The 23,927-nt window shown below is 37.9% G+C and overlaps 1 non-coding gene across 1 annotated transcript; it reads right to left on the bottom strand.

The window, feature by feature from the left end:
• Positions 1-1,378: 1,378 nt before the first annotated feature.
• Positions 1,379-1,485, bottom strand: LOC128291930 (small nucleolar RNA R71). Its single transcript, XR_008281914.1, has one exon. It is a non-coding gene; the product is annotated as a small nucleolar RNA R71 (small nucleolar RNA).
• Positions 1,486-23,927: the final 22,442 nt, after the last annotated feature.

Raw genomic sequence — 23,927 nt, 5'->3', positions numbered from 1 at the left:
ATTCTTGTTTTGATATCCCAGGATATTGATTCAAGACATGCTCTTATTCACAGGAGGAATAGACCCTGTCTAAGAGTACTTTTGTCATAATTAAGAAGAGTTGATTGTGTGCCTAGAAATAGGGTGACAAGATTTTGCCAGATTAGGGTGAAACCTAATAAAGGGATCCATAGATCGAGTTAATGCAACCCTAGAGTGTTAATTAGAGAAAAGTGTCGGTTATTCAATCTAGGGATTAGAAGTTATTAGTATTGAATAGGGATAATAACATAACTTAGGGATCTCTACGAAACAAGTTGAATGAATAAATCGTCCGATTCGGAGCCAGAATAACAAGTAAAGTCTAGGTGGATTTTTCCTTAGGTATTGTCTTCATTCAATCGATTTTCCCAAAAAAAATTCCGCAATTCTTTTCTCTGTGAGTTCTTAGTTTAGATAATTAGTTAATTAAAACAAAACCTCTTTATTCTTAGGCTAGATAATAAAAAGACAGTCATTACTAGTACTTTTAGTTCCTTTGGGTTCGACAATCCGGTCTTGCTAAAACTATACTACTGTTCGATAGGTACACTTGCCTACATCGCGATAATAGTTAGTCCATGAATGAGTAATTATAAATATTTAAAACCTATCATGAAACCTTGCGATCAAGTTTTTGGCGCTGTTGCCAGTGAACTAAAATATTAAGAACACTCAATTTTTATTACTTTAGCCATTTATCTTTCTTGCAATTTAATTTAATTTAATTTTATTATTATTACTAATTAATATACTTTTTCTTTCTCTTGACAGGTTTTTTATAGTTTATGGCTAGAAGAAACCTATCGGGACCATTAGTTTTTGACGAAGAAATCGATCGCACAGTTTGTAGAAACCAAAGAGAATTAAGGCGAAGCTTAAGATACACAGAGAACGAGCAAGAAGACGATACTCAACCCCCAACCGAAGAGATGGCTGAAAACCAAGGCAATCAGCTACCTCCTGCAATTGCGGCTAATCAAAATCCTACTCCACGCACTATGTATGACTATGCTAAACCTTCTTTAACAAGAACTGAGTCAAGTATAGTTAGACCTGCTATTGTTGTGAATAATTTCGAACTGAAAACTAACACAATTCAGATGATACAGCAGTTTGTTTAGTTTGATGGTTTGCAGGATGAGGATCCCAACACTCATTTGACGAATTTTCTGGAGTTTTGCGATACTTTTAAAATCAATGGCATTTCTGATGATGCCATTCATCTTCGGTTATTCCTTTTTTCATTGAAGAACAAAGCTAAACGTGGTTGAACTCGTTACCACGAGGGTCCGTCACTACTTGGGAACAAATGACCGAAAAATTTCTACTAAAATATTTTTCGCTGGCTAAAACGGCTAAGTTATGTAATGATATCTCTTCTTTTGTGCAGATGGACTTAGAAACACTTTACGATGCATGGGAGAGATACAAGGATCTATTGCGAAGTTGTCCTCACCATGGGTTACCTCTATGGCTGCAAGTTCAAACGTTTTACAATAGTGTGAATCCCTCGACAAGACAGATGATTGACGCAGCTACTGGAGGAACCATCAACAGCAAAACACCTGAAGAGGCTTATGAATTCATTGAAGAAATTTCACTGAATAACTATCAGTGGCAAGTCATGAGGACAAAGCTAACAAAAACAGCGGCGTTTATAACGTCGACTCAGTTACTATGCTGTCAAATCGGGTAGAACTTCTCAATAAAAAGATTGATGGTTTACTTGGTTCTACGCAGGTACATCCAGTAATGAGTTGTGACTCAAGTGGAGGAGGTGTGCATATAGAATATCATTCCTTCAGTTCTACAACCGAAGAGGAACAAGTCAACTATATGGGTAACAATAACTTTAGATCTCAAAATAACCCATATAGTAATACTTATAATGTAGGTTGGAGGAACCACCCAAATTTCTCCTGGGGTTTTCAAGGGAATCAAAAGCCACAAACTCCTTAGGGTTTTCAACAGCCACCTTATCAAAAAGAGAAGAAATCGAACCTTGAAGAGATGCTATCTAAATTCATCTCGGTATCAGAAACCCGTTTCCAAAATATCGAGTCAGCACTTAAGAATCAACAAGCATCGATCCAAGGGCTCGAAACTCAAATAAGCCAGCTATCCAAACTAATCTCCAAACAACTACAAGGTAGCTTACCAAGTAATACTGAACTTAATCCAAGGGAACACCTCAACGCAATTAGTACTCAAGATAAGGAAAGATTCATTACGCCTGAGCCAGAATTGATGTAAGAAACTGTAATGAGCAAAGGTAAAAGTGAGGTAAGTCATAACAAAACAGTGAATGAAGAATATAGACCTCGTGTCCCATACCCTAACGCGATAAGGAAAGACCACTCAGATGAAAAATTTGGTAAATTCCTCAAACTTTTGAAAAAATTACATATTAAATTACTGTTTATTGAAGCTTTGTCGCAGATGTCGAATGCAATGAAATTTTTAAAAGAGCTTTTAGTAAATAAGCAGAAGTTGGACGAAGCGTCGCATGTGGAGCTAAACGCAGTCTGCTCAGCTATTCTACAGAATAAGCTACCCCACGAATTGAAAGATCTAGGGAGTTTTACAATTCATTGCTTAATTGGTAGTTTAGATATAAATCATGCATTAGTTGATTTAGGGGCTAGTATTAATGTCATGCCTTACAAAATGTTTAAGCAACTAGGTCTTGGGAAACATAAACAAACTAAGATGAGCATTCAATTGGCAGAAAAACTATAAGATTTCCTAGGGGTATTATTGAAGATGTACTAGTGAAAGTAGATAAGTTCATATTTCCCGTTGATTTCGTTGTTCTAGACATAGAGGAGGATAATAACACCGCTTTGATTTTAGGGAGGCCCTTTTTAGAAACTGATAAAGCAATTATTGATGTTAGCACAGGTGAGCTTACACTTCGTGTGGGAGACGAAACGATCACCCTTTAAGCTCATAATTCTAACATCACATCGAACATTGAAGGTAATGGTCCACACCAATCTACTAAAACTGACAATATGACTTTGTAGAAATTGAGCTTCAAAGAAGTTCACGAGCCATGTTCCAGAAATGATAGAGGACACATTCATGAAGAAAAAAGGCTATGGATAGAGGAGCTAGATGAATGGCGAGCACATAAACCAAGAACACCTAACAAACTGAAACTACACCAAAAAAAGCTCGATACCTCTCCAAATCAACTTAAGGTTGGTGATAAGATCTTATTAGATGCTGTAGATCCCCACATTGTCACTAACACACTAAATAAGGAGATTCCTCTTACGGTACTCAGTATTTTTCCATTCGGTACGGTGGAGGTGAGTCATCCCAAGTTCGGCACTTTTAAGGTAAACAACACCCGATTAAAACCTTATTTTGATGAGATTGATAGTAGGAATGAGGAATATAAACTCCTCAAACAACCATGACCATTCACTAGAGAGGTAAGTCGAGTTAGACTATAAATAAGCGCTTCTCGGGAGGCAACCTGAGCACTAATAATATTTATTTCTTTAAATTTTGGTATTTAACTCCTAACTTACTAATAGAAATCTTGAATACAGGTGTTTCCACAGAGACACAGCCAAACATACGGGTGTGCTTAAGGCCGTGTGAAAACAGGGTAGAAGATTTCCCCAAACACGGGCTGCGATAAAATGCCACGACCATGAGACATGGCCGTGGTCGAATCTGCCAAATAAACACGGGCGTGCGACACGCCCGTGTCTAGCACTCGTGGACAACACTGTCAGAATGACAACAGCGTGCGAAAACCTACACAACCATGGGAGAAGCGAACCACGCCAGACACGGCCGTGCGACACGATCTTGTAGCCACATGGCCTATACACACGGGCGTGCGAGAAGGCCGTGTGATGACATCACAATTCGCGACGAACAAGGACGGGACACGAACCACATGGGCGTGTGCACCGGCCATGCCACTTGAAAAATTAGAATTATTATCTTATTTTATTTTTCTTTCATTAAGTTTTTAAGATTCAATTGTTTTTTAAGATTCATTTGTTTTCCTTTTAAAAACGGCTTACCTTCAGAGTCAAGCTTGCCATCCAGAGTTATCTCTAATACTCGATCTCAAGAATATCATCCGTTCTTAATACAGGAAGTTTCACTTCTCTTTCTATCTTAATTTTTTATACTCTAATATCTATCTTTGTACATTGAGGGCAATGTACGTCTTAAGTGTGGGGGGAATATTTATTTCATCATCAGAAAAAATCCCTAAATAATTACCTTTTTCTCTTGAAAAGCTTTCATATCATAATTAAGATAAATTTTAATTGATTTATGATTTTGATTGATATATATTGAATTAAAACATAGGGATTTATGCATTGATTGTTTAAACTTTAAGACATTAGAGAATCAAGCATGATAAGTTGATTTTTAAGAATTTAAAAATATAGGTTGTTTCCCCAACTCTAGGTATTACTTTGAATTGGAATTCACAAGTCTAAACATCAAAAAGCCATAATTTTTGTGAGATTTTTGAGCCTTTTGAGCATCTATCAATCCTTTCATGCTCACTTTTATTATTTCTTTGAGTGCGTCAATATTGAACTGTTATTCTAAAACTTGCTTGATTATGCATGTCAAGACCACACCATTTGATTTGATATGTTAAAATGATTAAGGCACTTAGGATTAACCCACTCATGCCATGAAAAGCCTAGCTCCACGATTAACCCCTAGTAAACCCCATTGAGCCTAACAAGCCATTTCTTGAATTACCCTTAATATTAACCTTTAACCCATTATTGTTGAAATCCTCTAAATTAATCCCTATTTTTTTTCAAGATTTGAGTTGAATGGATTGCCTAGCTATGTTTTGTTCTTAATAGTTAGTCTATATTATTTTAACTTTTTTTTTAAAAAAAGTCTATGTATACATATCTGTAATTTCATATTCAGAGAAGAAGCTCTGTTCTACGCAAGTAAAGATTAACTCTTTTTCTAGTTAGGTAATTTTTCAATTCAATCTCGATTCTAACCCTTTCTTTTAGCTTGTGACCACACCCCCCTAACCAAGCCTCACTACAACCCTCTAAAGACCTTTTGATTGATATATCATCTTAAATTATAGTGGTGGAGATTTGATTTTCATGCAAGCCTATGGTAATGACTTTTCATTATTGACTATTGAGTGCTTCATTTATTATCCTTAAACACCACGAGTGATTTGAGTGAATCTTTAGTGAGGATGTGAAACTCTGTGATATTCTGAATAAAAGGTAATTACTTAGATGCGGAGAGACACCTATGTTTGCATGATTAAATACTCAACTTGGAATGTTTGAAACTTTTATATTCTTTTTAGTTGAATTCTCAATGTATGATTACCTATGGATTATTCTGAGATATTATCGATAGGAATTGTAAGTTGAGAAGAATTTATTTTTATTATGAGTTGAGAATTTTTCTTGAGGACAAGCAAATGCTTAAGTGTGGGGGTATTTGATAAACCGTAAATTATACATATTTTGACCCCATGTTTAATGCATTTTATGGATGATTTCTCATTAGAATTGGTGAATTCAATGCTCCTAATGCTTTAATTTCATGTTTTATACTTATGAGAGCATAGGAGAGTGAAAGGAACGAGAAACGGGCCAAAAACAGAGAAAATGGGCCAAAGTACGAAATCAACACGGCCTGGACCTCTTTACATGAGCAGACCACACGGTCGTGTCAATCTGGCAGAATTGAAGCATGATTCACACGGGTATAGCACACGCCCGTGCCACAGGCTCGAACACGGCCTGAAGTAATCGCACACGGGCATGTCCTCGCCAAGCCCAAGTTGAGTCCAATTTGGAAAATGGCTAATTTTGAGGGCTTCTAGGAATTCCAAAACCTATAAATACACGCTAGAAGAAGAGAAAAGAGAGGTAGAGAAGAGAGAGTAAGGAATTACTCCAAAGAAGCCGATTGGTCCATCTTAGAAGCCGGATTCAGCATCAAGACTGAAGATCCCTCCTCAATTTCCCTTCAGGAGTTTTGGGTTTTCTTTATGTTTTGTATTCTTTATTCTTCTGAGATTTTTTCTTATTTAGTTATGAGTTAAAACCCCTAAATACCTAAGAGGAATGAAACCTAAAACGAATCTTGTTTTTATTTTCTGAATCATATGATAAATATTTAACTTATTCTTAATCATGTGTTATTAATTCTTGTTTTGATATCCCAGGATACTGATTCAAGATATGCTCTTATTCAGAGGAGGAATAGACCCTGTGTAACACCCCAAACCCGGCCTGGATGTTATGACCGGATCTGATGCGCCACATTGATGCGTTCAAAACACTTAGTTTGGAAAAGCTGAGTTGGTGTTGTAAAGATACTTTTAAAAGTAAGTTAAAGTGAATGGAAGCTACGCACTGGTAGGAAACCGGAAGAAGAGGAGGTGAGTCCGTCGGATCGCTTAAGTATCAAGCTCTCTTGGATCCAATCCTAGACATGCACACCGCCATTGCCACACTCTAACATCTCGTATAATTTTGAGAAAACCGTTTGATTATGACCAGCTTAAGAAAATGATTAAGGTTGCAAATCGTTTGCTTAAAATATTTATTTTTCTTGGGAAAACATTTACTTTGCGAAAACTTTGCGCATCATCGTGATCTTTTTAAAAACAAGTAGATTTTATAAAACGAACCCTAGTGCTAGCCAGTTTAATAATCCCCAAAATATAAGTAATTAAAAAGAGCGACCTTATTACAACTTTAAACATAATAAAAATAATCCAAAATAAATGCTAAACTTATGTAAAATCGGCAATCAATCTTCATGGCCACTCTGAATCTCGCCACTCCAAGTCCACCAATTCTAGGGCTCACCGCAAGGATGGAAGAGGAAAGGGTGAGTTTGGGAAAACTCGGTGTATCTGAAAACCCATCCATAGCCCAATTCAGCTCGAGCCCATTGGGCTGAGCCCTATTCAGATATTGATACACAGAGGGTCAAGCCCTTTTCGAATCTGATAGCAAGGCCTTAGCCCTTTTTACATAACAGTGTGGCCCATAGGCCCAATTCAAGAGCATGAGTAACAACAAGAATAATGAATGCAAGCCCATCCGGGAGACTACTCAACCCACCAACCGCTACACCGCCTGCACCAACCCTACACACCATGTGGGGAATATCTCAACCCACCCAAATTTCACACACCACAGTTGCGAAAGCAGAACGCTCAAATTCGATCGATTGAGGCAAAGCCTCTAGTGCGTGGATGAACCACTTTCAAGACTTCCTCCATTAATACCCCAATCCCATGCAATGATATTAATAAATGGATATCATGCAAAATACAGTAGTAATCAATCAAGTAGTTCACCAATTTAAAACCCTAGGGGTATATCGGTAATTTTGCTCTTTAGGGTAATTTGGTAATTTTGCTCTTTAGGGTAATTTCGTGATCTACGCTCTTGCACAAGCTAATTCAGTAATTTTTATCGTTTTATGCAATTTGATTCCACCATCTACCTAATGAGCTAATTTGCCCATCTCTTACCCATATTGGTCCGTAAGCCCATTGGGCCCGCTTTTGGCCCGTCGAGCCCCTTTTTCTCGAAATATGTTAAAACGTCATGCGAACGTGCTTACCACCTTGCGATGCGGATCTAACAATTACCCTATGACTTGAGAGCATTCGCATACTCACATGACCATGAAATGCGAATTTGGCATTTCGGCTTTTCTTAATTGAACTAAGAAAGGGTGTTCTACACACCGATTTATGACGATTTATACGAGATCCCTTTCGATGTCCTACAATTTATTAGCACAGTTCTTATTTACAAACCATAATCACTAAACCCCAAAACTTACTTATCCATGATCGAACCATATCCCTAAAAAGCCTTCAAACCTTACCTTTTGCCAAAATCGATAGCTAGCTCGAATCGATTGCTTCAATGAACCACGCCTTTAATTCAACGCTTAAGAAGACTCTAGTCACCGAAAGAAAACATCGATTACAATCCCTTAAGGCCATATGCCCAAATCGATGACCTCCCTAGATTTTAGGGATTTGGCTTTTTCGAAGTTGTAAAATAAGACTAGATCAAGTGATGAGCACTTACCACTTGTTCCTCTTTAATTTCTACGCAGATCGACATGATTTATCCTCTAAACGATGGTAGAACTCGAATCTAGAAGATCTGAAGTTTCGCTATAAGTCCCTAAATCTATGGTATTTCGCTTTTTAGGTGATGAAGAAGATGATGGTTTGAGGCTATAACCTTGGAGTAACGTTGTCGACGGATATTAAGGGTTTAGAGAAGATGAATGTTGATCACAAGGAACAAAAATACTGAAGGATTTGGCTTTGGAGAAATCGGCACAAGTAGTGAGTTTTCAGGATTTCGGCCTTTTAATGGCGATTGGTGATGAAGGTTTAATGGAAGATGGGATCGACAAAGAAGGTGAATAAGATGGTCAGAAGGTTTGGCTAGAAGGAGAAGCATAAGGAAGAGAAAACATGGAGGAAAAGAGAAGAAGAAAATTCGGCACAATGAGAAATAGACTTGTGTTTTCGGCTTTTGTGAGAATTCAGAAAAGATGAAAGAAAGCTTTCAGGTGGCTAACCCTAATTCTCCAAGATAGAAAAGAAAAGAACCTAACCCTAATATTAAATTAGAGCAATCGGCCCATCTCTCTAAGGCCCTTGTCGAAATTTACTTGTGTGATCACATGCCTAGTACATGCCTAAAAATTAAAAGAAAAACAATATGCCTACCTTACAACTTGAACCCTGGACCTCCAATTCCTTCCCAGGCGCCACTTTTTTAGGAACTTAGTGGCGTCACCTTGCCACTTCACCAAGGCCTTATTTGTGTCATAACTTACGCAGTTCTTCTTAAAAGCCCACTTAACCAAATCTCCTATTCACTTAAAAATCCCACCTTGATATTTTACCGTGTTTAGCTTAGTCTTGGGCCTTCTAAAGGTCTACTAACACATTTAAACATAATTCCAATATTTAGAACATGAAAATTTCAAGATTCACTAAAAATCACAAAAACCCAAAAAATCCGAAAATCAAGGCATTACAACTAATATATATATTTTTTTCCTTTCCGATAATAATAATAATTTTATAAATATATCTAATAATAAAATTTCAAATATCAATAATACGAGAAATAATAAAATTTTCATAAAATTTTCAAACATACATACAATAATATTTTTCTAATAATAATAATACTAATTAAAATTTCATAAAATTTAAAATATCCATAATAATAAATACAAGAAAAATTTTCTAGTGGTAATTTAATAAAATAAATTTTTTTTTCTGAAACGATAATATTTAAAACTTCCTAATTATTCAGTTTTTCTTCTATTCGAATCCCAGACTCAAAACCCAACTCTTCTAGGCCCCAAATTCAGGATGTTACACCCTGCCTAAGAATACTTTTGTCATAATTAAGCGGAGTTGATTGCGCGCCTAGAAATAGGGTGACAAGATTTTTCCGGATTAGGGTGAAACCTAATAAGGGGATCCATAGATCGAGTTAATGCAACCCTAGAGTGTTAATTAGAGAAAAGTCTCGGTTATTCAATCTAGGGATCAGACGTTATTATTTAATCTAGGGATCAGACGTTATTATAAATATTTAAAACCTATCACGAAACCTCGCGATCAGTAAGCTCAACAAGTCTCTATACGACCTTAAACAGGCTCCTAGAGCCTAATTTAAAAAACTCCATGATTTCTTAGTTCAGGACCTGGAGTTTCAGTCTTCCAAGGCTGATTATTCACTGTTTTTCAAGAAGTCCCCTACTGGTAGTAATGTGTTTCTTCTTGTTTATGTCGACGATATCATAGTTACTGGTGACTCTAATTCTTTGATTGAATTAGTTATTGAATCTCTCAATAGTGAATTTTCTCTAAAGGATTTAGGAGAGCTCAATTTTTTTTCTTAAACTTGAGGTGGCTCGCTATGGTGATACAATGCATGTATCACAAAGGAAGTATGCAAATGATCTCTTTGAGAAAATAGACATGTGGAATGCCAAGTCTGTTGCTATGCCTATGGTCAGCTCACCAACATTTTCCTTTCTTGTTAGTTTACCCTACCAAGATAGGACCAAATATAGGCAGATTGTATGGGGTTCTTCAATACCTTTATTTAACCTGACCTGACATTACATTTACAGTGAATAAAGTCTCATAGTATATTCACTTGCCATATGATGTGCATTGGACTGCAGTAAAAAGAATCTTAAGGTACGTTCAAGGTACGTTAGACCATGGTCTTGTTTTGCATTCCTTAGCAATCCGTCTGACAAGGTTCTTTGATGCTGATTGGGCAAGCTCACTTGAAGATCGCAAGTCAACATCTGGTTTTTGCATCTACCTTTGTGATAACTTGATTGGAAGGTCGTCTAAGAAACAACGAGTTGAATCCAGGTCCACATTTGAGGCTGAATACAGAAGCCTTGCAAATGCTACTGCGGAGATAACTTGGTTTCAGTCTCTTCTCAACGAGATGGGAATTTTTTTACAATAGGCTCCAGTAGTGTGGAGTGATAATTTTAGCTTTGTGGCCTTGGAAGTGAACCCAATCTTACATGCACGGGCTCAAACATGTTGAGCTCGATGTGCATTTTGTGTGTGACAAGGTGTTAGGTGGCAAGCTTCAAGTGAACTATGTTCCAAGGCATGATCAAGTAGCAAGCATTTTAACAAAGCCACTAATAGCATGTGCATTTTCTAGATTTCATGATCAGTTGAATGTTACTGCACTTAAAGAATTTTAGCAAGGAAATGTAGGAGGAATATCAGAATAAATGAATAACAAACAGAATGGCCAGCTTAGCTCAATTTTCAATTGATTCAATTTCATCATTCACCATTTGTTTGTTACAAAATGATTCCTTTACAATCAAATTCTGTTATATTACTTGTATATATATTGAGGTCTTGAGTAGCTTGATGAATATGATTGTGAGAATATTTTTCCCTTTTATCTATAATTTCTTATAGAACCTGTTCTCCTTGACTTGTAGATTGCAATAGTTCTAGAACTTCTTCGATTAATATTGTATCAGTTCTTTGAGAATATTCTTATATATATTTAATTTCAAATTTCAAATGTTAATTTTTTTAAGTATTTATATTGTTGTAGTGAAATATTATAAGTATTATAATTAAAAGTTATAGGGAATAAGTTGTGCATTAGTTATTAAAGTTGTATTTCTTGATTAGCAATCAAGAGTCTTTATTCAAATATACATATTTGAATAGATTTGTTATGTGATTATCAAATAAATATTTTATAAAATGTTAGAATGTGGTGTATCCATTTTGAAAATGTTCAACATGGTATTTAAATTATGAATTTATTTTTACACTACAAGAAAATAGACTTTTAGCGGCGCTTTTTTTAGCCTTTAGCATTTTTTGTGGCGCTTTTTAAAACGCCACAAAAAATGCCGCTATAGGTAACGCCGCAAAAATTGATGGCGTTTATTTAAAAAAATACAGCTAAAAGCCATGACTTTTAGCGGCGTTTGTTAAAAAAGCGCCGCTAAAAGTCATGGCTTTTAGCGGCGTTTGTGCGAAAAGAGCCGCTAAAAGCTATGACTTTTATCGGCGTTTTTCCCACAAACGCCGCTAATTTTGGCAGATTTTCAATGCATTTTTTTCACCAATATCCAACCCTTCCTGCATTAAAATCCAACCAAATACAACAAATATAGCATAAAATGCAGCCAAAAACAGAAAATTTAGCATAAAAAATACAACCAAAAACATTAATTCTAAATGATACTTCAAATTTAACGAAAGATATATGATGTAATTAATAAATAAAGTATAATTTAGAATATTCTTACAATAATGTTAAACGTGACAAAGTTAAAAACATTCTTACAATGAGAAAATTAATGTCTAAAATTACGGCTTTTGTAATTGCTGAAACATCTGCATCATCTGCTGAAGTCAGAGTGAAGGTTATTGTACTTTTGCTCGCTTTCTGCGCCATCGTTCTTTGCCTCTGCCTCCCTTCTTCTTTGCCACGCCTCCCTCTCTGCTGCCTCCGCTCTAAGTTGTTGCTGGAGTTTTTCATATTTTCGTTGAACCTCGACAATTTGCTCAACCGTGTTCGCTTGCATCCGAGCTATCTCGGTCTCTTAACCTCTGAACTTGACTTGAGCTTGACTTAGGAAGGCATGTGTTGTTGGGAGCGGATCCAAAATATTGGGTCGGGTAACACCGATCCTTGAAATCGAACCCGACCGTACCTTTCAGACCCAAAACTTCAAATGATAATTCATTATCAATGTTCTCAAGATTAACAGAACTATCGATCGAAGCAATCGCTTCATATTCGCCTTCTTCTCCTTTAGTTTCTCCTAAAAATCAATTAAAGAGTTAGAAATGAAATATATAATAAAGAGGAATGCAACATAACTTAACATTATTTAAAACTACTAATGATGAATTGAATTAAACAATTATAATTAAAATTATAAATATTTAGAATAAATCAAATATTCTTAAGTAAATATACCATAATTTCTCCAACTTTGGATGTCATAGGAGATCCATCTTTCTTCCTATGCGTAATCTCAAAAGGCTGAATGCGTCCAACTTTTTGTCCAGATTTGACTTCCTACAATATAGTAGTAAAAATATTATTTAATAGTAGAAAGTTATCAATATTTGAAAGAATTAATAAATTCATAATACCTCGGCCTCAGCTACAGAAGCAAAACTTCTCGACCCTACTGTGTACGTGAATTTTTGTTTTTGCCTGCTACTTGTTCCAACTCGCTCACGGTCCTACATAATGAAATTATTATTATGTATATAGTAAACACTATATATAAGAGTTTGGAAATACGTAATACCTCTCCTTTCTTTGAATTCCAAAATCCAACCGCATCTTCCCATTGGTACCTTAGCATTCCCGGCGGGACATTTCTCAATTTTTTCTCGAGGCTTATGTCTTTCTTAAAATATTGTTTTTTTAAAGTGCTTTTATTGTCTCTCTATTTTTTACCCAATGCCTTCTTGATATAATCATCGGAGACCTCTAAAGCAAATCTCTCCTAAAAAAACAGAAGTTTAGAATGTAAATATAAATGAAACTTAAACCAAAGTACTATAAATTACGTTCACATTTTGTTACCTTAATATTAGCGAGAGCCTGATTTTTGTTGCTATCAGGCATGTGATGCTATGATTCGTAGTTGATGGGCAACATATTGGGATTTCGTGCTAAAATGCCCAAATAGCCTGCTAAAAGTCGAGCTTCAGATCCAATAGGCTGACCATGAGTATTTCTACTTACTTTGACACGCTCGACAGGATTTAAGTTGTATAAATCTATAAGCAGCGTACGTCCTCGAACTCTACGCGTCCTACCACTTTCAACTGAAAAATGATATACTATAATTATATTAAAATTGACAAATAAATCAATAATAAAAGTGAACACATGTAAAATGAACTTAACATTAGTTTGAAATTCTTCAGGCTCGTCAAGTGTCTCCGGAACATTCGAAGATCCAACAACTGTCTGCTGTTCACTATTTGCTTCTTCCGAATTTAGAGTATTCTGGACAATACTTAAATCTCGTAATCTTCTTCTACGCATTTTTCCTGCAATACACATAAAATAGTTAAAGTTTTAGTAACAAATTACGACAATAATAGTACATATAAAATAGTTAAATTATATAACTTGACCAAGATTAAAATTATAATATTACATATAATTAAAAATCGTAAAATCTTACCACATCATTACTCGTAAATATCTTCATCCACATCATGTCGAACCCATTGATGTTGTGTACTAGTACTAGGGATATTTTCATCTAAGTTTTGTTCTGGAAAAGGTAATGTTTCTGATCTTTCGACGATGTCATCTCTACTTCCATTACCCATGTCAAACAAGTCTCTAGGAGTGTTCCGGAGTACAACATACCAATCCTCATCAGTTGGATCTTTCGAATAAAAAACTTGTTTCACGTGAGATGAAAATACATATGGCTCGTCCATCAATTGTTGTCTAGTGTGAATCAAGCGAGAGAAATTCACCATTGTAAAACCAAATTGATCTTTTTTAATTCCTCGAGCAGTATTAACATCATCCCAATCACACCGAAATAAGACAACTTTCCATTTGCCATAGTAATCCAACTCAATAATGTCGGTAAGAAGTCCGTAATACTCCACATTACCCTCAACCGGATTACTGTCCTTAGCACCAGCATAACTTGTAATTGAAGAATTAACAACAACTCCACAATTTTGAGTTTTCCTTATTCTCTCACGATACTTTGTATGAAATCTGTATCCATTGATTAGGAAGGCGCTATATCTTTTTATTACTCTGTTCGAACCTTGGGAAAGTCATTTAACTTCGTCATTGACGTCCTTCCTACTCCAAACCTATTGAATCGAAAGTAAATTGAGTAATTATAAATGTATTATGTAAAAACATTCTTATTTGATTAACTAAATTTCGGGATTATATGTAACTTATTAACTTTAGTTACATATTGTTTGGCTTAACCATTCATGAAAAGATTCTGTGAATAACTTATTAATCTCTCGATGTTGTAATCTTCAAGAGCGTGCACGAGATCTCAAAATTTGTTTGTACTCACTATGTTAAAAACAAGTTTAATTGGTTAGAAGATAAACAAATCAAAACGACGAATATATGAGGAAATTTTAGAACTTACTTGCGTAACGGTTCAACTAAATCGTGGTGAAAAAGTACATATCGATGTGCTTGTATCCACGATATATCATCTAATTCTGCAATTTCAATTTTGCCGATTGGTTCTCCATAACTTTAGAATAAATAAGTGTAACACCCCGAACCCGAGACCATCGCCGGTGTCAGACACGAGGGGTTAACAAGCCAAGTTCACATGTTTTGCCCACCAATTTGGCATTTCCAGTCAGGCTGGAAGACTGCGTCACCGTCGCCTTAAAAATCATATCTCGAGTTTCAAAACTCAGAAACTGGTTTCGTAAATTTTCCCTGAATTTAGACTCATATATCCATCCATGGATTTATTTCTAGAATTTTTGGTCAGGCCAATTGGTACAGTTTATTAGTTAAAGTCACCCATGTTACAGGGATCGACTGCTCTGACCTTCTCGCGGTATAACTTGAATATCTCTCTGTACAGGGCTTTAATGCTGGTGCCGTTTGTTTCTAATAAAACTACACTCAAAATGGAATCTGTACATATAAGGTATGTCTCCTAATTATTTCTGGATAATTTATAGTGAATTTTTAAAGTTGCGACAGGGGACCCAGAAACCGTTCTGGCCCTGTTTCACAATATCTTCAATATCTCTTAACATGTAACTCCTATGATCATTTCGCTTCTTCCATATGAAAATAGACTCATTAAGGTTCATTTACATAGCTTATTCACTATTTAATACCATTCCTACAATTTTTGGTGATTTTTCACATTCACGTCACTGCAGCTGGCAGCATCTGTTTTAAGGTAGGTCTTATCTATTTTTTTCTAGTCTCCATCAACCAACTAGTCTTGCCATACATAGGTTCACATATGATCATTTTAACCATACCAATGGCTGATCATGTGACCAACACTCCCATTTCCGATCCATAATGACATCATGACACCATATATATACATTCAAACCACAAATAGTCTAAGTTCATGCTTCCTTTTACGAGCCATTTTCGCATGGTCGTATACATATACATCGCCACATTTTAAACCAACAAGGGTAGTCCTATACATGCCATTTCAAAGTTCAACCAAAATTTATACCAAAATAGAGGCGTGGATAGTGTGGATGACTTCGACTTTATTGATCCCGAATCCGTTTGCTATCGAGCGAAATCTATAAAACAGAGAGCCAAAGCAACGGGGTAAGCATTTTTATGCTTAGTAAGTCTCAAGGAATATAATCAGCTTTAATTAAAGCAATACATTCACATAACCAAATGCATCATTTCATTAATGCACATTCACATAATCGTATTTACTTCACCATCCCAACACTTATGTTCATACACAAATAACGGCCTCATTAAGGCCGATAACTCGCTCCATCATAGGAGCGAGATATTCATACGCTCTACTCCTAGCGCATAAAGCACACACCGCACTTACCTTGTCATTGGGAAATTTCACAAGTGCATTAGCTGAAATTTTCCAGCAAGCTTATAATTTTCAAATCACATACCTTCGAGTTTAACCGGACGTCGCTACTCGTTCAATCGCCTTGGGACATAGCCGGTTATGGTAACCCGCACCAAGGCCTACGGGACTTAACCGGATATCACGATTTGCACAAATGCCTTGGTCTTAGCCGGATTTAACAACTTGCACGAATGCCTTGGTCTTAGCCCTGATATAGCTACTAGCACAATTGCCTTGGTCTTAACCGGATATAATTTTCAGCATAATTGTCTTGAGGCTTAGCCCGGATATCATTCAATTTCTCATGCACACATACATCAATAATCATTGGACATACATATTTCATTTTCCTTACTAAGGCTCAAACACAATTATAATCATTAGCATATTCGCCTTGGGACTTAGCCCGGTGGAATTCAAATACTCATACACACATAATCAATAATCATACACATCCATATTTCATCTCACATAATTCAAGTAAGGTCACTTCTTGAGGACTTACCTCGGATGTTGTCGAGCGGCTTTTACGGCTATTCGATCACTTTTTCCTTCCCTTGTCCAATTGTGGACCTCTTAGCTCTTGAGCTAATTCAAACAAATTCAATTTATTAAAACCTCATTGTGCTAGCTTATGGCGAATATGACAAGGAATTTAAATGGTCATATGGCCACTCTTTAGCTTGAATACACAATGGTCATGCACATTTTATACTACATCAAGCAATTCAATACAATTTATTTGAGCATCAAGGAAATGCTAAGGCCTTCAATAGGCTACCCAAGGCGAATATTCATGTACATGTTGAGGCCAATTATGCACTTAATACCTCACAAAAACAGCATGCATTTTACTAGTTAATGCTTTGCATATTGTGGCTCAAAACTTATAATATAGCATCAAGCACTTATATGTGTGCTAGGCCGATTTGTGCTTGCAATTTCACAATTATTCTTCAACATCTTCTTCTTTAAACAAACTTATTCATCACTTCCTTCATAACCAAAACATCATGTGCAAACATATATATACATATATGAGCATGGCGAATTTCAAGGTGTCCATAGCCATCCAAAACACAAATTTTAACTAACATGCAAGAAGCATGAACCATGCTCATGAATGCATCATGGTCGAATATGACAATCATGCTCCTTTTCAACTTCAATCATGATAAAACAAAAGAAAGCTCAAAATCTTACTCAAGAGTAGACAATCCATCATTGCATGCATCATCATCAAGCTTCACACTTAGCATGCAATGGCTTTATCACCATAACAACTTTGGCCAAATACCATTTCCATGGCTTAACAAAGATTTGAGCCATGGCTAACATGCACATCAAGTTAGCAACCAAAACATGCATGAAACTCCTAACACAACCTCATACATACCTTAATCTTGATGCAAACTTAGCCAAATCTCCTTCTAGATCTCTTCCAAACCAAGCATGAAGCAAAAATCCTCCTTCTTCCTTAGTTTTGGCTCAAAGAAAGGATGAACAAAAATTTTTTCTTTCCTTCTCTACAACCGACGGCAATGGGGGATTACCACACTCACACACATTTTTTTTCATTTTTTATCACCCATACACCTTTGTTTATTATTTCACCCTAATGCACCAACAAAACATGTTTCATGACATGTTTAGCCCATCCTCCTTGTCATGGCCGGCCACCACCTATAAAGGGGAATTTGACATGCAAGTCCATTATTTTGCATGCATGCTTTAATTAGTCATCACACATTTCCTATCATACTTTCAAAGTTCATTACTAAGCCTTTCTTGTGGAATTCACCCTTATAACACTAAATCAATCATCATAAAATGTCATACATGAGCACACATATTATAGGCATCAAAATAAATTTTAATTATTTTTATGCCTCGGTTTTGTGGTCCCGAGACCACCTTCCGACTAGGGTCAATTTTGGGCTGTCACAACTCTCCCCACTTAAGAAATTTTCGTCCCGAAAATCTTACCGTAAATAGGTTTGGATATCGCTCTTTCATAGAGTTCTCGGTCTCCCAAGTAGCTTCTTCTATCCGTGCTTGAGCCATAACACTTTTACTAGCGGAACCCGCTTGTTTCGCAACTCTTTCACTTCTCGTGATAGGATACGAATCGGTTCTTCCTCATAACTCATATTAGCTTGAATTTCAATTTCGATGGATGATCACGTGCGATGGATCGGATCTATAGCGTCGAAGCATCAAACGTGAAAGACATCGTGAACCTTTTCGAGTTCGGGGCAAAATCAAACGATATGCCATTTGGATCGACTCGCTTCGGATATCTCGTATGGCCCAATGAACCTCGGGCTCAACTTGCCCTTACGGTGAATCGAGTATCTTTTTCCAAGGCGATACCTTGAGAAACACTTTATCACCCACGATACTCGATATCCTTACGCTTCAGTTCGCGTCGACTTCTCGACGATCGGAGGCTATCTTCGACTTTCACGGATTACTTTCACTTTCTTCAGCATCTCTAATCAAATCCACCCGAAAATCTTGCTTTCACCAAGCTCGGTCCAAAACAATGGTGTACGGCATTTACGACCGTACAAGGCCTCGTAGGGTGCCATCTTAATACTTGACCGAAAATTGTTGTTGTAAGCGAATTCAATCAACGGCAAATACCGTTCCCATGAACCACTAAACTCGAGGACGCAACATCTTAACATATCCTCAAGTATCTCGAATTATCCGCTCGGATTGACCATCGGTTTGGGGGTGAAAGGCGGTCTTTGAAATGCAACTTGGTACCCAAAGCCTCTTGCAATTTCTTCCAAAATCGCGATGTAATCTTGGGTCTCTATCCGACACGATAGAAATAGGCACCCCATGCAATCGAAAATTTGGGAGACGTATAATTCTGCCAATTTATCGAGCGAAAAATCCGTGCGGACGGGGATAAAATGAGCGGACTTGGTCGATCTATCAACAATGACCCAAATCGCATCTTTCTTACTTGCCGAACACCGGTAATCCGATATAAAATCCATTGTCACTCGATCCCATTTCTATTCGTATCATGATTGGTGAAGTAATCCCGATGGCACTTGATGTTCCGCTTTCACTTGTTGACATATCGACACCTTGAAACAAATTCGAAATGTCTCATTTCATACCGCCACCAAAATTGGCATTTCGGTCATTGTACATTTTAGTACTACCCGGGTGGATTGACATTCGACTCATGTGAGCCTCGCTCAAAATCATCGAAACAAGTTCAATTCCTTGGAATACATAATCGACCCTTGAACGTCAAGGTCATTGTCGTCAATCTGAAATTCGATTCTTTATCCGAAACACATTCGCTCGCTTAGCGACCAATTCAAAGATCGACCTTCCGAGATTCAAGTATTTGATGAATCAATAACGGTTTGGCCTCTAATTCGACTACTAGCACCTCCTCGGGTGAAATGGATAAATGAGCATCCATCGCTCTCAAAGCGAGCAGGTGCCTTGCGACTTAAAGCATCGGCCACCACGTTGGCCTTTCCGGTGATAATCAATGATGAGTTCATAGTCTTTCAACAACTCAAGCCAACGTCTTTGTCCTGTGTTTAAATCTTTCCGAGTCATCAAATATTTTAGACTCTTGTGGTCCGAATAAATATGACACCTTTCTCCAAACAAGTAATGCCGCCATATCTTCAAGGCGAACACTATGGTCGCTAGTTCAAGGTCATGGGTGGATAGTTTCTCTCATGCGGCTTTAGTTGTCTCGACGCGTAAGCCACAACTCGACCTTCTTGCATCAACACACAACCTAACCCAAGCAAGGATGCGTCCATCAGATATGACAAACTCTTTACCGGACTCACTTGTACTAGCACTGGGGCCTCGGTTAAACAAGTTTTTAGTCGATCGAAACTTTCTTGACAAATGTTCACCACTCGAACTCAACATCTTTTTGGAGTAGTTTCGTCATCGGTAGCAGACTATCATCGAAAAACCTTTCACAAATCGTCGATAGTATCCAAGCAAGCCCCAAAAAGCTCCTAACTTCGGTAACATTCCTTGGAGGTTTCCAATTGACTATGGCGAAATTTTGTTCAGTCCACCACGACACCCGATCGGACACCACGTGCCCCAAAAAAGCTAACCTCTTTCACCAAAATTCACATTTACCGAACTTTGCGTATAATCGCTTATCTCGTAAGATTTGCAACACTAGCCTCGGTGTTCAGATGTTCGTTTCATCTCTCGAATTGACCTAAATGTCATCGATAACTACAACTACGGACCGATCCAAGTATGGCCTGAAAATTCTATTCATTAAATCCATAAACACCACGGGGCATTAGTGAGCCCAAACGGCATCACCAAGAATTACGTAGTGACCGTACCTCGTTCTAAAAGCGGTTTTGGGTATGTCCGATTCTCGAACCCTCAACCGATAGTACCCGACCTTAAATCTATCTTTGAAAACACCAAGGCTCCCTTTAATTGATCAAATAAATCGTCAATTTGTGGCAACAGATATTTATTCTTTATCGTCACTTTATTGAGTTGACGATAGTCGATGCAAAACCTCATGCTTCCGTCCTTCTTTTCACAAACAATACTGGTGCGCCCATGGAGAAAAACTCGGTCGAGCGAAACCTCTATCCGTCAATTCTTGCAATTGAACCTTCAATTCCTTTAACTCCGTTAATGCCATACGATACGGAGCTATCGAAATTGGAGTGGTACCAGGTACCAATTCGATGCCAAATTCTACTTCCCAAACAGTGGTAAGCCGGCAATTCTTGGGAAAACATCCGGTATTCACAAACCACGAACACAGATTCGGGTTTCTTTTTGATTCCTTGTCATCGAAAGCACGACGCAAGGTACGCTTCGCACCCTTTTCTTACATATTTACGGGCCAACATCGCGATATTACGGTGGCAACTCCTTTAAGTCCGTAGACTCAACCCAGTATTATCTTGTTATTCGCGCTCCTCAAATCGATAGTCTTGCTCTTGCAATTTACAACCGCATCGTGCATGGTCAACCAATCCGGACCAAGAATAACGTCGATCTCATCGAACGGCAAAAGCATCAAGTCCGCCGGAAAACAAGAACCTCGGAACACTAGGGGACTTTTCTTGCACACTTTGTTGACAAGTACGTAATGACCCAAGGGTTTGATACGAATTACAAACTCGAGAGACTCAATAGGCAAGTCTTCTTGGATGCTAAGGTTTCACATATATATGAATGAGTAGAACCGGGGTCAATCAAAGCAATCACATTTGTATTGAAAAGAGTGAAAGTCTTGGTAATGACATCCGGAGAGGCAAGATCCTCGCGTGCGCGTATGGCATAAGTCCTCGCAGAGCACGAGCCTCGATCGATGGTAGCATCTCTAGATCCTCTCGACCGCCAACGACATTGCCCATATTTCTAGGTGGCCTACCTCGAGCAATGGTAGCACCGGGTTTCCACTCGACTCACATTCTGCTCAAGCATCCTCGGGCAATCCTTCATAAAGTGGTCGGCCGTTCCACACTTATAACAGAGCGATCACGAAACCAACAGCTCCCGAATGCCATTTGCCACAATGTGGGCACTCGCCCTCTCTCGGCGATTATTTCCACCATCGGCGATCAAGTGACTCGTGTGGTCACGGGGTCGATCGCGTCCTCGTCTAGAAAAGCCCAAACGCCTCTAGACCGCTCACATCATCTTGAAATCTCTTTGATGCTTGTTGAAGAGACTTTCCGAGGACCTCTTCGAATTCTCCGGTTCCCACATCAACTTTTTGTTTCTCCTTTTAAGCTCTTGACTTTACAAGCTCGCTCAACAAGTACTACGAACTCTCGTATCTCGAGAATGCCAACGAACATCCTTATATCATCATTCAGCCCATCCTCGAGCGTTTACATAATAGCTTCGGACGAAATGCATTCTCGCTGCGTCTGGCTAAGCCTCACAAACTTTCGTTCGTAGTCGATGCGGACATAGAACCTTGCTTAAGATCAAGAAATTCCCTTCACTTTTGGTCGATGAATCTCGACTAATATACTTTTTTGAACTCGGTTTGAAAGAATTCCCAAGTCACTTGCTCTCTAGGCACCACGTGTCGAGTACTCCACCAATAGTAGGCGGACTCACGTAGCAAGGAGATGGTACACTTTAAGCACTCATCGGGTGTGCAGGATAGCTCATCGAGCACCGGATAGTGTTATCCAACCAAAATTTAGCTCGCTTCGGCATCATCATCATCCGTAGCCTTAAATTCAGTGGCCCCATGTTTTCGAATCCTATCGATTGGGGCTTACTTGACCTTATTTGGTCAGTCACCGGAGGTATTGTGGGTGCGGGGTTGCATTTGTCGGGAATGGAGGTTGTGGAACAGTAGTGTTAGTTCGAATGTATTGATTAAACCATTCGTTCATCACACTATAAAAGGCTTGCCTAGCCTCATCATTCGGATTGCTGGCCATAGGTTGAGAGTCCGCCATTGTCCCTCCCTTGCGCGGAGCAGCGCCACACTCTCACACCATCAGCTATCGCTTCGGTTGGGATCGGATCCATTCTAATAACAAACACAAAGTCAAATTGTCGAAATCACCACACTATCGATTCATCATTTAATGGCATGTATAGCTAGACCCCAAACACATCACGGTAGTCCTAGAATCGACTAAACCGTGGCTCGATACCAATAAAATTGTAACACCCGAACCCGAGACCATCGCCGTGTCGACACGAGGGTTAACAAGCCAAGTTCACATGTTTTGCCCACCAATTTGGCATTTCCAGTCAGGCTGGAAGACTGCGTCACCGTCGCTTTAAAAATCATATCTCGAGTTTCAAAACTCAGAAACTGGTTTCGTAAATTTTCCTGAATTTAGACTCATATATCCATCCATGGATTTATTTCTAGAATTTTGGTCGGGCCAATTGGTACAGTTTATTAGTTAAAGTCACCCATGTTACAGGGATCGACTGCTCTGACCTTCTCGCGGTATAACTTGAATATCTCTCTGTACAGGGCTTTAATGCTGGTGCCGTTTGTTTCTAATAAAACTACACTCAAAATGGAATCTGTACATATAAGGTATGTCTCCTAATTATTTCTGGATAATTTATAGTGAATTTTTAAAGTTGCGACAGGGGACCCAGAAACCGTTCTGGCCCTGTTTCACAATAGCTTCAATATCTCTTAACATGTAACTCCTATGATCATTTCGCTTCTTCCATATGAAAATAGACTCATTAAGGTTCATTTACATAGCTTATTCACTATTTAATACCATTCCTACAATTTTGGTGATTTTTCACATTCACGTCACTGCAGCTGGCAGCATCTGTTTTAAGGTAGGTCTTATCTATTTTTTTCTAGTCTCCATCAACCAACTAGTCTTGCCATACATAGGTTCACATATGATCATTTTAACCATACCAATGGCTGATCATGTGACCAACACTCCCATTTCCGATCCATAATGACATCATGACACCATATATATACATTCAAACCACAAATAGTCTAAGTTCATGCTTCCTTTTACGAGCCATTTTCGCATGGTCGTATACATATACATCGCCACATTTTTAAACCAACAAGGGGTAGTCCTATACATGCCATTTCAAAGTTCAACCAAAATTTATACCAAAATAGAGGCGTGGATAGTGTGGATGACTTCGACTTTATTGATCCCGAATCCGTTTGCTATCGAGCGAAATCTATAAAACAGAGAGCCAAAGCAACGGGGTAAGCATTT

Source organism: Gossypium arboreum, chromosome 4 (genome assembly GCF_025698485.1).
Source record: "Gossypium arboreum isolate Shixiya-1 chromosome 4, ASM2569848v2, whole genome shotgun sequence".
NCBI lineage: Eukaryota > Viridiplantae > Streptophyta > Magnoliopsida > Malvales > Malvaceae > Gossypium > Gossypium arboreum.
The sequence above is the reverse complement of the archived record's forward strand: the minus strand, read 5'-3'. Positions and strand labels throughout refer to the sequence as shown.